Here is an 11,613-nt window from a genome sequence, read left to right as displayed (position 1 = left end):
TTTTCTTGTAACCCATTGGGCTATTTTATCTTGGGACTTCTAGAGCTTTTAGAATATTAGATGCATGTATACAGGTAATAATCTCTCAAATTGCACGAGTATACTACCGTTTTTTTGGTTTCGTTTTTTTGAAAACTACACGTTTAATACTCGTACCGTTCGTTTCCGTCCGTTTGCCGTTCCCTGTTTTTTTGACCGTACCGTTCAACGTTTTTATCTGTTTAAAACCCGTACCGTACGCTTCTGTTTTTTTGCCGTTCCCGTTTTAACTAACAATGGTCCCTCCTACCCCTACTCCTACTCCTGACTCCTGCCTATCATTTTTGTCTTACACGTTTAGCACATAAATGATCAATCTTCTTCTGAATAGACTGTAGAGCAATCTTTGCGTAAGAGAATTTGGCTTATGCCTGTCACATACTCCTATAATTCCCCGGAGTGTACTTCTCATGAACACCAACTTTGAATTTTTTTTTTTTCCCCCCTAAGAAGCAAGGTTTGATTTGTGCATTAAAAAAAATTGGGATCCTTTTCCTCTCTTCCATGAAAAGAACCTCATATTTGAAAACTCGAAATCTTTCACGCTCATTAGTGCAAAATGCACATGAGTGTTGTCGAAACCTATTCCTTAAAAAATTATGGGTATTGAGGAAAAAAAATAGAAACATTAATTCTTACAATGGGATCTATTATTTTAGAGATAGAATCTGATGTTTACACGATCATCTGGTCGTACGAGTCAGCGATCAACACCTGTCCTACTTTCTGCCATTATAAGGTTAAAAAGTGATATATGTGAGAATAAAAAAGACATATGTTGATCGTTTACTCGTACGACAGGTGTTGATTGCTGACTCGTACAACCAGGTGATCGTACGAACAGCAAATCCGTTCTCTTATTTTATGTCAAAAACTGTTAAATATAGTTTAAGTAATTAAAATTCCCCTCTCTTTATTTCTCAAATCTTGAAAATTTTTACATCCAAAGGAGCCAAAGGAGAATTACAAAGTTCTGTAAATTAAAAACTCAAATTTAATTATATAATGGATGTTGTTGCAATTAAAATTCTTAAAATTAAAAAACAAAAATAAAAATTAAAGCTCTTACTTCTCCAGGGGTTGTATCTCTTGGGAGTGCACCATGCATGGATAATTACGTATGAAGGGATATTTTGTTCGAGTGGTAGATTAAAATACACTTACATACATTTTCTCCAAAAAAAAGAAAAAAAAATTTGCTTACATTGTTTGTCTCTCCGTGTCCAAATGTAATGTGTATCATTTATTTTTCCTGAGTATTACATATAAAATGATAAGATCTTACCCACATTGAAAGAAAAAATATGTTATACTAACCACTACAACAGGATTTTATCTATCATAATTAGGTAGATGACAAAAATATGGAGAAAAACCCCTACTCACTTACGTGGATCTACACCCAGGCAGGTGCGAAAAGACCGCATTGCACCCCCACCCCATTGCCTTTGCGTGACCTCCCATTGAACTGTGCATGGTACAAAGGAGCTACACTAGCGGACAATGTTCTCTTGTCCTAAAAATATATAAGGTAGATGTTTTCTATCCAAGAGCTTCCCCTACACCCAAACACAAGGGCATGTGCCCCAGAAGGGGCAGGGTCCTCATCTCATGCCACCTATGTCTGCAGCACAGGGGGAGCTCTCCCATGAAAAACTTTGTAAATATATTGGGTGTAACTATTAACATGTCACTCTCACAATTTATTGAGTTTTAACTCTCACATCTCAATCCCAAGTATAGTACAGAGATGATTCATGCATTCAACTCTAACATGATTTTTTTTTCACTACCCAGTAAAAAAACTTGGCATGATAAGTACATGGATGGTTTCAGGCTTAACCATATCTACTTGAAAATGGATTGGTTCCAACCCATTCTGAATTTTTCCTCGGTAGGAACCCATTATGATAAAGTAATCATTATTCGACGTTACCTTAAGTTTTCATTTTTCTTTTCAGATAAAATATGAGTTAAAAGAAAAAATTTAAGGTAAAACTTTATTTCTTAACATAGATACTCATCTGAAAATTTTCCTTTCACTTGATTCTTGACTGGACATAAACAGAGCCTAAGTGAAACCCAAATGGTAGAAGACGCATGAAGCTCTCAAGTCTCAACAATCAGTTGAGACATTGCAGTGAGTAGACTACCTGCAAGTAGGGGTATATACGGTGGTCCTGATGGTTCAATGGTGGCCTGAGCCTGGTAAGGTAAGAGATGGAGTCCCACTTCATAAATGCCAGGTCTCAAGCAAGCAACCTATTCAAACTTGGAACTGGGTTTTGGATCGTTTTCATCCCATTGGGAAAGAGCGGGTGTCTTAGTTTTATATTGGGCTACTCACATTCGATGTATTATTGTAACAAAGATCATTGCTTTGACGTAACCCTTACAATGATCATTGTTTTCACGTAACCCTAACAACGATCACTGCTTTCGTGTGAAACTTTAACAATCTCCCTTTCCACGAAAGAGCATATATGCGAACTGAGATATTCTTCAAGAGATTTTCTCCATCTTCAAAAACACACAGGAATTAGTACACCCCACCTAAGCTCACCTAATCTGATGCCACTGTTGAGAGTTGATGCTTGGGTAGAACTCACCTTAAAAATTAATCATTGAAAAGAGGGTGCTCAAATCATTCAAAATTAATCATTGAAAAGAGGGTGCTCAAATCATTCTCTCTCTCTCTCTCTCTCTCTCTCTCTTAAACAAATTTTATTCAAAAACTTGCCAGGCTAGCAACTGGAACAAAAAAGAATCGATCAAATACAATCAGGTATGCTCAAAAAAGAATTACTAAGGAAAACGAAAAAAAAGAGGAAAAGAAACCCAACCCCCAACCTTCGGGGAGAATCTGATAGGAACTGCTTTCCTGCTCAATCTTCCCTTCTCTTCACAGTGTTTCTCCTTTGCTTTTTAAAACTTTTAGTTGGTGGAGTGTATTGGGTTCCCCACGCAATACGAACTGCTTGCCATAACCTTAGCCCCATATGATTCTTTTCCTCTCACAACAGTAAAGGGAAAAACCCACAAATCCAGAGAGCATAAAAAGCTAATTATGATTGTGTCATAACAGGTGTAATCATTTAATTGGCCATTTCCAACTTCAAATGCATTCCTCAGACCTCAGTTCCCCTCCCAAGTAGCCAAGTCCCAACCTACAAAAAGAAGATAAAATAAAGAATCCCAAGTTACTACTAATTCATAATGCATCTTTGGTTCCCAATTGTTAGGCCTGACCCGAATGGACTAATGAAATGGTCCCAAAACAACTTCATTTTCACTCAAGTAGACATGCAGTGGATAATGAAAGGGAATGCTCTTCACAGGACTTAGAATTTGGGGACATTGAGAGTGAAAGATCAATCAACCATGAAATGAATTTCCTCAATAATTCACTCATCCACAACCAATCTCATTAAGAAAGCAAATAAATGAGATCTGAAAATGAAGACAAACCATGCTGTTCTATTGGTGAAATTAATGTCCAACCAACTCTGAACTGGTTCACCATCCTAAGACCCACTGGAGGAAATAGATGATCATGATAGTACCTGAGCTAGCTAGCTCCAATATCATCTTTAGAAATTAAGGTTGTGTTCTTGATGATCTCATCATCAGCACGAGGGAAGGTTCTCTGATGATGAAGATGCTGCAGAAGTAATTGGGTTCAATCATCAATATTTCAAGTCGGTTCAGATGTCACTATTGAAAGTTAGGCCCCATTGATTGGATGTTCAAGATTGGAAGTGACCCCATGAATGGAATGCAGACAAGGATGAGTAAAGGTGCACCACATATTTGGCAAGTAATGGTACAGTGTCTCTGTATTTTCAGTGTATGCAGTACTTACCAATCTTGGCATCCTTAACCTTCTCTACAAATCATAGTTGTCAATAAACAAACCTAGTACCTGATATCTAACAATTAAGTCCAAGATTAATGAGAACAATCAAGAAAATTTATAATTAGTTTAGCATGATAGAAAATTAACTCTAATTACTGGATCTGTTGATCATGCATGAAACATTATCTTGTTTTGAGTTACAATGGAAGGTAGATGGTTTTTCAAAATATGCTCATTCATCCATGATTAAGATCATTAATTTTTTTTGGGTTTTTCTCTTACCTAAACATATATATTAGAACTAAAAGGACTAACATCATAACAATTCAAATGAGCAATGGTGAAAATGAATTGGACAAGCCATGGACTGCAAACCTGTGTCATCAATGGAGGCTATATCAAATCAAACTGAGAACTGGCAAATATATTACAACACCCACATGGAACAATAGTCAGAGAGATGCTTTCTGGACACCAACCACACCACCTGACCTTTTGAAGGACCCAAACTTAGCTATCCAGCTGGGTAAGGCTACAGTGTCACAATAACAAACAGTTGGGGTACATATCAAACAAAAAACCATCAGTCCTGCAAAATTTAATGTGTAATCCAACTCAAATACCCCTTTGGCCCTTAAGGCCCTATCTTCTTGATGAATCTGCAAAGACAAATCCAAATAAGAATACACAGAACTACCACCTACATTGGATCCTCTACCAGGTATCATATTACGTTCAGATGTGAAGAATTAGGTAAGGGTTTCTTTGTTCAGTCTCCACAACAAAGAAGAACTGTCTGGTAATGGTGTTTAACTACAAATATATCAAGAACATAGAAAGATATAAAGGCTTTCCATCTTCCTTCTATATGATTTTGTTCTCCATTATTCTTTAAGAAACAGAAATAGCATTCATATGATATTATAAAATAAGTCAATTTATGTTGTACATCATTCATAGTTCATACCCAGTGAGCTTATCATCATCTCAACATCCCCAGTGACAGCAATTCACCACCAACAGTTTCTGGCAGAGAATCTCTTCAGCTTTGCTTCTACAAATAATAATAATAATCTTAGGAAATAAAAAAGTTAATATATGAAAAACGGATATGAAGATGTGACAGAAAACCTTGAAATGGGTATCTCAATTCAGATTTTAGAGAGAGGAAATTTGACGTTTAAACTACATAAAATAACAATAAAATCCATTCAGTGGCCACTACCCAACACGCATAAACATTCTTCCCTTTTTCCTTTTCCCCTTTTCATCTTTGCCTGAAAGGAAGAGTACGAACATAAACCAAAAACAGAAATTAAAGAGGAAAAAAAAAAGTATTGATTTCATTTCAACCTTAATGCTGAGAAAACTACCTTAAAGGGTTAAGAACAAGCCAACTTGGAAGCCAAAACCACCTTTAGTAGAAGGGAAACCGCTTTAACAGAAATAAGCAAATCACAGAAGTGTAGGCGTAGCTTGGAAGAAAATGATGTAAAGCCACAGATGGAGAATTCCGAAGGGATCGCATGATCTAATGAAACTTAGCAGAAATGATTCAGAAACTAAAACCCTAATTAATCTTTGCTGCATCCATCATTGACAACTACTGCTAAGAGAATCTGATGGATCAATGCGATCCCTTTGGAATTCACCAGCTGCAACCAAATGAAGCAAAAGAAGAAAAACCATTTCTGGTTTTGCATAAAACCGCTTTTGATTTTGTTGGCTACAGCTTCCCCAACTCCTCTTAAACCCGTTATTGGGTTCCGTTTTCTTTTATAGAGCACGAAACGTCTGGCAGTTTTCCGTCACTTTCTCGTCGTTCAGTTCACGCATTCTTAGTGAGCGGGAAGCTAGTGGTTGAAATCCCCCAAAGGCACTCTATCTTTGCATAATATGACTAAAATACCCTTAAACAACAATAACTGATATTAGTTATTGAAATAAAAAGAGTGTGCTAGTACGGACAACGAGGTCACTTGCTTTTTTTTTTCTTTGTGTAGAATAAATGATTAATGGTGTAAACTAGGGATACTTCAAATCCAGCCAAACCCTAACCATAGGTCCCCTTAGCTCAACCCAGGCCTAGCTCACCTCGAGGTGGAGATCGAGGTCAGACAACTCATGCTTAATTCTATCGAGCTCAACCCAACCTAGCCTAACCCAGATTGATATTGATATTGATTGAATTGGATTGGATTGGGTTGCCTCTGTTCGTTGGCCTAGGCTTGATCCTACTCTAGGCTTGGAAATCTCAATCCTACCCTAGTTTGTTGGTTGAAAAACCTAGCCCAAGCCCAATCAGGCTTAGGGCAAGCTCGAGCTCGTTGAGTTATACTTGCACTGTTAGTACACACTATATTGTCAATTTTGGTTGACTCGGATTGAAATTGATTGGATTCAACTCCCTATTGTTATCGATTTTCACTTCAAAAGATGGGCATTTTCTAGGGTTTAGGCTGATTTTGACAGATTTCAATCGAATCAGAATTAAAATCGATGGAAGTCAATTTGGCAGCCAATTTTGATAGATTCGATAGAATCATAATCAAAATCGATGGAGGTTGATTCGACGGCCGGATCTGCTTCCTGCTCCAACAATGATGGTGTATGATCCAATTTAAGTGCAAACAATTTTAATTTGTAAGAGATGTGATTGGGATAGGTGGGCCTACGTGTTTAATCTTTGTGTCATCCATTTTAATACAAGAAGTTTAAGAATTAAAGATAGTTGCCTTCTATGGATGTAGTAGCTGTTCCTCTCACTCTCAGGATTTTTGACTAAATTGAACTTGAATGCTCTATACGTGTTGCCTATTTGCGGCAACATCTTACCTACCATTAGAAGCTAATTAAATAGGAATTTGGATAATGCACTATAGGTAGGAAGGTCATGTGAACCATGAAATTTATAAATAAATAAATAAATGTGGGGTGGAGAGCATTTACTTGAGAAATCCTTCTATATTAGCTATATATACTTAAAAGAAAATTGAAATTGAGGAAATTCAATAATAATACACAATCTAAAAGTTTGATCAATCTATTTAGTACTTTATAGACCATATCAGCCCAAGGAGTAGCTCAGTAGGCACTAGGCAGGGACCAACAACTCACAATTAAGAGGTATTGAGTTCAACTCTCTTTGGGCCACTATCTATTCCCCCACCCTAAGAAAAAGAGTGACCACCCCTCTTAGAGGGTCCTTCCAAATAATAAAGGAGAATTTGGACTTTGGGAGTGTTTAAATTAGATATGCAGTTGGCAAATGTCAGTTTACTTGCACAAGAAAAAATGAATAACTTCAAATGATTCAAGGAGACTCCTTACCCCACCTTGAATGAGGGAGGAATAAAGTGTCCTTAAGATCTTGGTCAATGCACTCACCCACTACCTATTCATCCCTCTTATTCACCTCAGTTGCAGTGAAATTATGAGACATGTTCTTTTACATTGTAATTTTGGCTGGGCCCTTTGCTTTGGATTCCAATGGAATTTAGGACTCAACTTACCTACCTAGTTTTAGAAATTGTTGTTGGATCTTAACACATCCTTATGCACCCTCTTTCCTCACTCTTTTTTTTAACCTTTTATTATTATTATTTATTGGGTTATTTTGAATGCAACGTAATTTTCATTTTGGTCATTAGAACAAGGCGAGTCAAAGGGTTGCTTTTGCCCCTAGGGTGGTCTACGAGCTAGCCTTTATATATAATTTGACCATTGTTTCTTTCTTTCACGCACTTGACTCTTTGCTATAAGTACTTTAAACCCTAAGATATGTGTATTATGCACCTTAGACCTTTTCTCTTACATATGCATATAAACTATATTTGTATTTTAAGTTCTATGAAAAAAAAAAAAATTTTATATATAAAATTATGAAAATTGCATCTGGCCGAATCTTTATCATGATTTTACCCATCCAAAGCAAACCATACCCAAGGCTCCATTTTCTTGCATTGCCGGATTTACCATGTCAAAGATTAGTTTATTGATTATTTCCAACAACCAACAACCTAAAAATGGGTGGTTTCCTATTTTCACCTGACCCGTAGTTCTTGCAAATTCTCAGAAAAGAAAGGATGTGATTATGATTTTGGAGAATCCCATCAGAGCTCAGGTGTGTTTTTGGGCCCTGGTCATCACCTTTGCCTGTTTAATTACTGGGTTTTTATAATAATAAATAATAGATAGGGAAACAAAGTAAATTGAGTTCCTCTGTCATTTCAGGGTGGGGCACTCTCATCTTTGCTCAAATACCCCAGAGAAAACAAAGGGAAGGGAAATTTAGCTTGAAACTTGCAAAATTAAAATTAAATACCCTTTTCTTCTGGTTGATTTTTTAGCCATTTGGAATTTTAAGGTGGTTAAAAAAAAAATTTGTGAAGAAGAAAAAGATGATGAAGATGATGGGTCTATAATGTCATGTAGGGCACAAGAAGTGGAGGATACAGTTAAGAGGCAATAGTAGAAGAAGAGGAGGAAGAGGGAAAGAGAGAAGAAAAGGTAAAGGTGGAACTGTGGCAGCGTGTTTAAAAGAAGAAGCACTAAGGTGAATGCCGGTAATCATGAAGCCATAGAGGAAACTGGGCCTCTCTATTTACTACTTTGGGCCGTTTGGACTTAGGTGTTGCCATCGTACCAGCTAAGCTTGACAGGAAAACCTTCAGCACACACACCATCTTAGATAATGACTCTCTCTCTCTCCAAAGCATTTCTTTTCATTGAACTGCTAAAAAAATTTAGTGTATTATACAAAGTTTAAAGGTATAAATACGATATGATACGTATTAGAGTTTATGGATACTAAATACTCATGAATACTAAAAACATTTTTTCGTATTGTATGGTATCGCGCTTATTGCCGTATCGGTAACAATACTAATCAATATCTTTAATACTTTTTTATTCTCTTTCTCGATTAACAAGAGGAGGGACTCCATTTTTGTTAATTCACTCGTTTTCAATCTAAAACAAGTTAGGTAAATAGTCTTCTACTCAAAAGAGCTTACATAAAGTGGATTTTCTATTGAAAAAAAAGTTCAATCATTTAGAGATCAAAATGGGTCAACCATATTATATACTAGTAAACTTGCACGTGCAAATGCACGTTTGGTCAAATATTTAGATATAAAATTAAATTCTTTTAGAGTTGTTACATTCAAATGTTAGTTTTATTAATTAAAAACATATAACCTTGCTTGTAGGAGCAGAAGGTGAAAGCAGAGGCACCAAAAAGAGATGGAGAAGGTGGTGTGGGTATTGGTGAGGATCCAACAAAGAAATTGAGAGGATACGTCTGCAACAGCCTCATTGAGTGACAGAAAAACATGAAATCACATGGCATTTCCCAACAATCTCAATGGGTAGAGTAAGATTGAAAGAGGGTATTTGAGATTGTAATATCTGAATAATTATTAATTAATAAAGGAGAATCTAGATGGGAGTTCTGTCTACAGGATTCTGTAATTCATGGTTTATTCTTCGACAAGAACTTCCTGCAAGGTTGGAGCCTAGAGGAGTTTGACAGAATAGTTGATCAGTTCTGAATTTCCATGTAGACACTAAAGTTTATAGATTCTAACTGTTTTTGAGCCAAGACAAAGGGTCCTATACAAATTGAGGATTGGATATGTTTTGCTGCCATAGAAGGAGTTGAAGAGGTTGATCTAGACTTCTCTCCAAGGAGGAACTTGAACTTAATAAGGTTCCTGATTTTCTCTTGGATTGCAATAAATGTATATTCTTACATTAACTTTGTACGTTTAGGCCCCTTACTTTCAGCTTTTAATGGTTTATGCCTACACACTCACTTGCCTATCTCTTAGACTGGTTGATGCCACTAAGACATAATCTAATATTTGTTTTAAACATGTTTGCTTCTAGAGAACGTAGTTAGGCTTTATAGTCTAGATTGTTACAATCCATTTTGGAATTGAATATTAATGTCCCCATTCTTCGTTCACTACATTTCTCCTCCAATTCTCAAGTCTAAAAGATGCAATGCTTGATTTCTCAGCTTCAATGCCTAAAGGAATTGATAAAACTTTATATATGAAAAAAAATCTTTCAATTTATTTATGTACGATAACAGAATGAGCTGATGCGCCTCTTTCTATCTAGCACTTGTGGGAAGATACCAACTGATCATTCAAGTACAAAAAATATACAAAATTAGTGTTTTTACTCTAAACTAAAAAAAATCAAGAATCCAACTAATAATATTTTCATCAAGTTGAGCTAAAGGCATGCTCCAAAGTTACTAGTATCTCTTCGTAAATTGAGATTCCCCTATACGCAGTACAAATTATCATATGATCTCCATATCTAATTGAATATTTTGGACTATCCCCATCGGAGCTTTCAAGATAGGAGTTGTCAACCAAATTTAGGTAAGCCCTTGCTTCCCATTTTGAAGTAATCTAAAAATAAAAATTAATTAATGAATAAGAAAATTAGACAATTCTTGATTTTAAATTACATAATGGGAAGGTCTATTGGGGAAGTTTCGAGATTCATTTTGTTTTACCAGTATAGAAACTTATTGCAATGAAAACTTGACATAAACAAGCGTGAAATTTTTGTCAATTATGTAGAACCTTATCATATTTCTTCATGATCTTTGAGAATGCTAAGAGTTTCAAAAATCAGATTAATGCAATTATTTAAAACGTCGATAACCTACTACCAGAAATATATATTACCACTAACATAATAATTCTTTGTCCATTTCTCAATTCTTCAGGGGATCTCAGAATAAGAAAAAACCAAATCTTGTTACTCCTCTAACCAAATCTTCAAATACAAGAAACACGAAGTTCCTCCCTACATCCAAGAAAATACAAAAATTAAAGATGAAAATACATAAATACTTGTAAATTGGAACTGTAAGAAAAAATAGTCAAACTAACTACATCCAGTAACAAGGGCTTTCTTCAGAGTTAATCTATTTCCATGAACGGGAAGAACCTGAGAGTCTGAGACCACAGTGTTCAATCCAACTAAAATTTCCACTGCAAATGAAGCAGAAGCAGTAAATCTAGTTTCTAAATGAATATCTCGATCCAGAAATGCTTCAACTATGAATCAATCTGGAAATGTAGGTTTCTACACAGTAGACAAAAAGCATGCAAGTACGCAATAATCAAAGAATAAAGTAATAAAGCAGTTTCTTTGTGATTTTCAGTTCTTTTTCAAAAATACTGAAAGAAAGAAAAAAAGAAAGAAGAAGCATTAAAGCTCTGGTTCCACCATGAAGAACAAAACCAAATTTTGAAGAGGAAACCCAAAAATACCAGGAAAATGGGAAAGCGGTATTTATAGGAGAAGAGTAAGAGAGATTCTGAGGCTAAAAACTGGCGATTTTATCGGAAACCTAATACTTAATAATTATAATTAATTATTACTCCCCTTTCTCCTCCACGTTTAGGGAGAGAGGGAGAAGGAGTTATAGAGAGTTTATTATTAATTTTGATTATCTTCCATTTTGAGGGGTGAGAAGATAAGTGAGTTTTTTTTAAAAATAATTATAGAGATTTAAATATGGAGAGAGAGAGAGACAAAGAGAGAGAGAGAGAGAGAGAGAGAGAGAGAGAGAGAGATTGAAGGAGTAATAGCAAGAATTACTTTTCCTTTTCATTATTATTTGTTTCATCTTCCTTTTTGAGGGGTTTTTTGTCATTTGGAGTTTTTTGGTCATTTAGAAATTTTTTTGG

At 35.7% G+C, this 11,613-nt stretch overlaps 1 long non-coding RNA gene across 1 annotated transcript; it reads right to left on the bottom strand.

Moving 5' to 3' along the window:
* Positions 1–2,748: 2,748 nt before the first annotated feature.
* On the bottom strand, positions 2,749–5,794 carry LOC122061634. Its single transcript, XR_006134694.1, has 2 exons — positions 5,269–5,794; positions 2,749–5,172 (listed from the first exon to the last, which is right to left on the bottom strand). It is a non-coding gene; the product is annotated as an uncharacterized LOC122061634 (long non-coding RNA).
* Between the last annotated feature and the right edge of the window lie 5,819 nt (positions 5,795–11,613).

This window comes from Macadamia integrifolia, chromosome 14 (assembly GCF_013358625.1).
Source record: "Macadamia integrifolia cultivar HAES 741 chromosome 14, SCU_Mint_v3, whole genome shotgun sequence".
Lineage (NCBI taxonomy): Eukaryota > Viridiplantae > Streptophyta > Magnoliopsida > Proteales > Proteaceae > Macadamia > Macadamia integrifolia.
The sequence above is the reverse complement of the archived record's forward strand: the minus strand, read 5'-3'. Positions and strand labels throughout refer to the sequence as shown.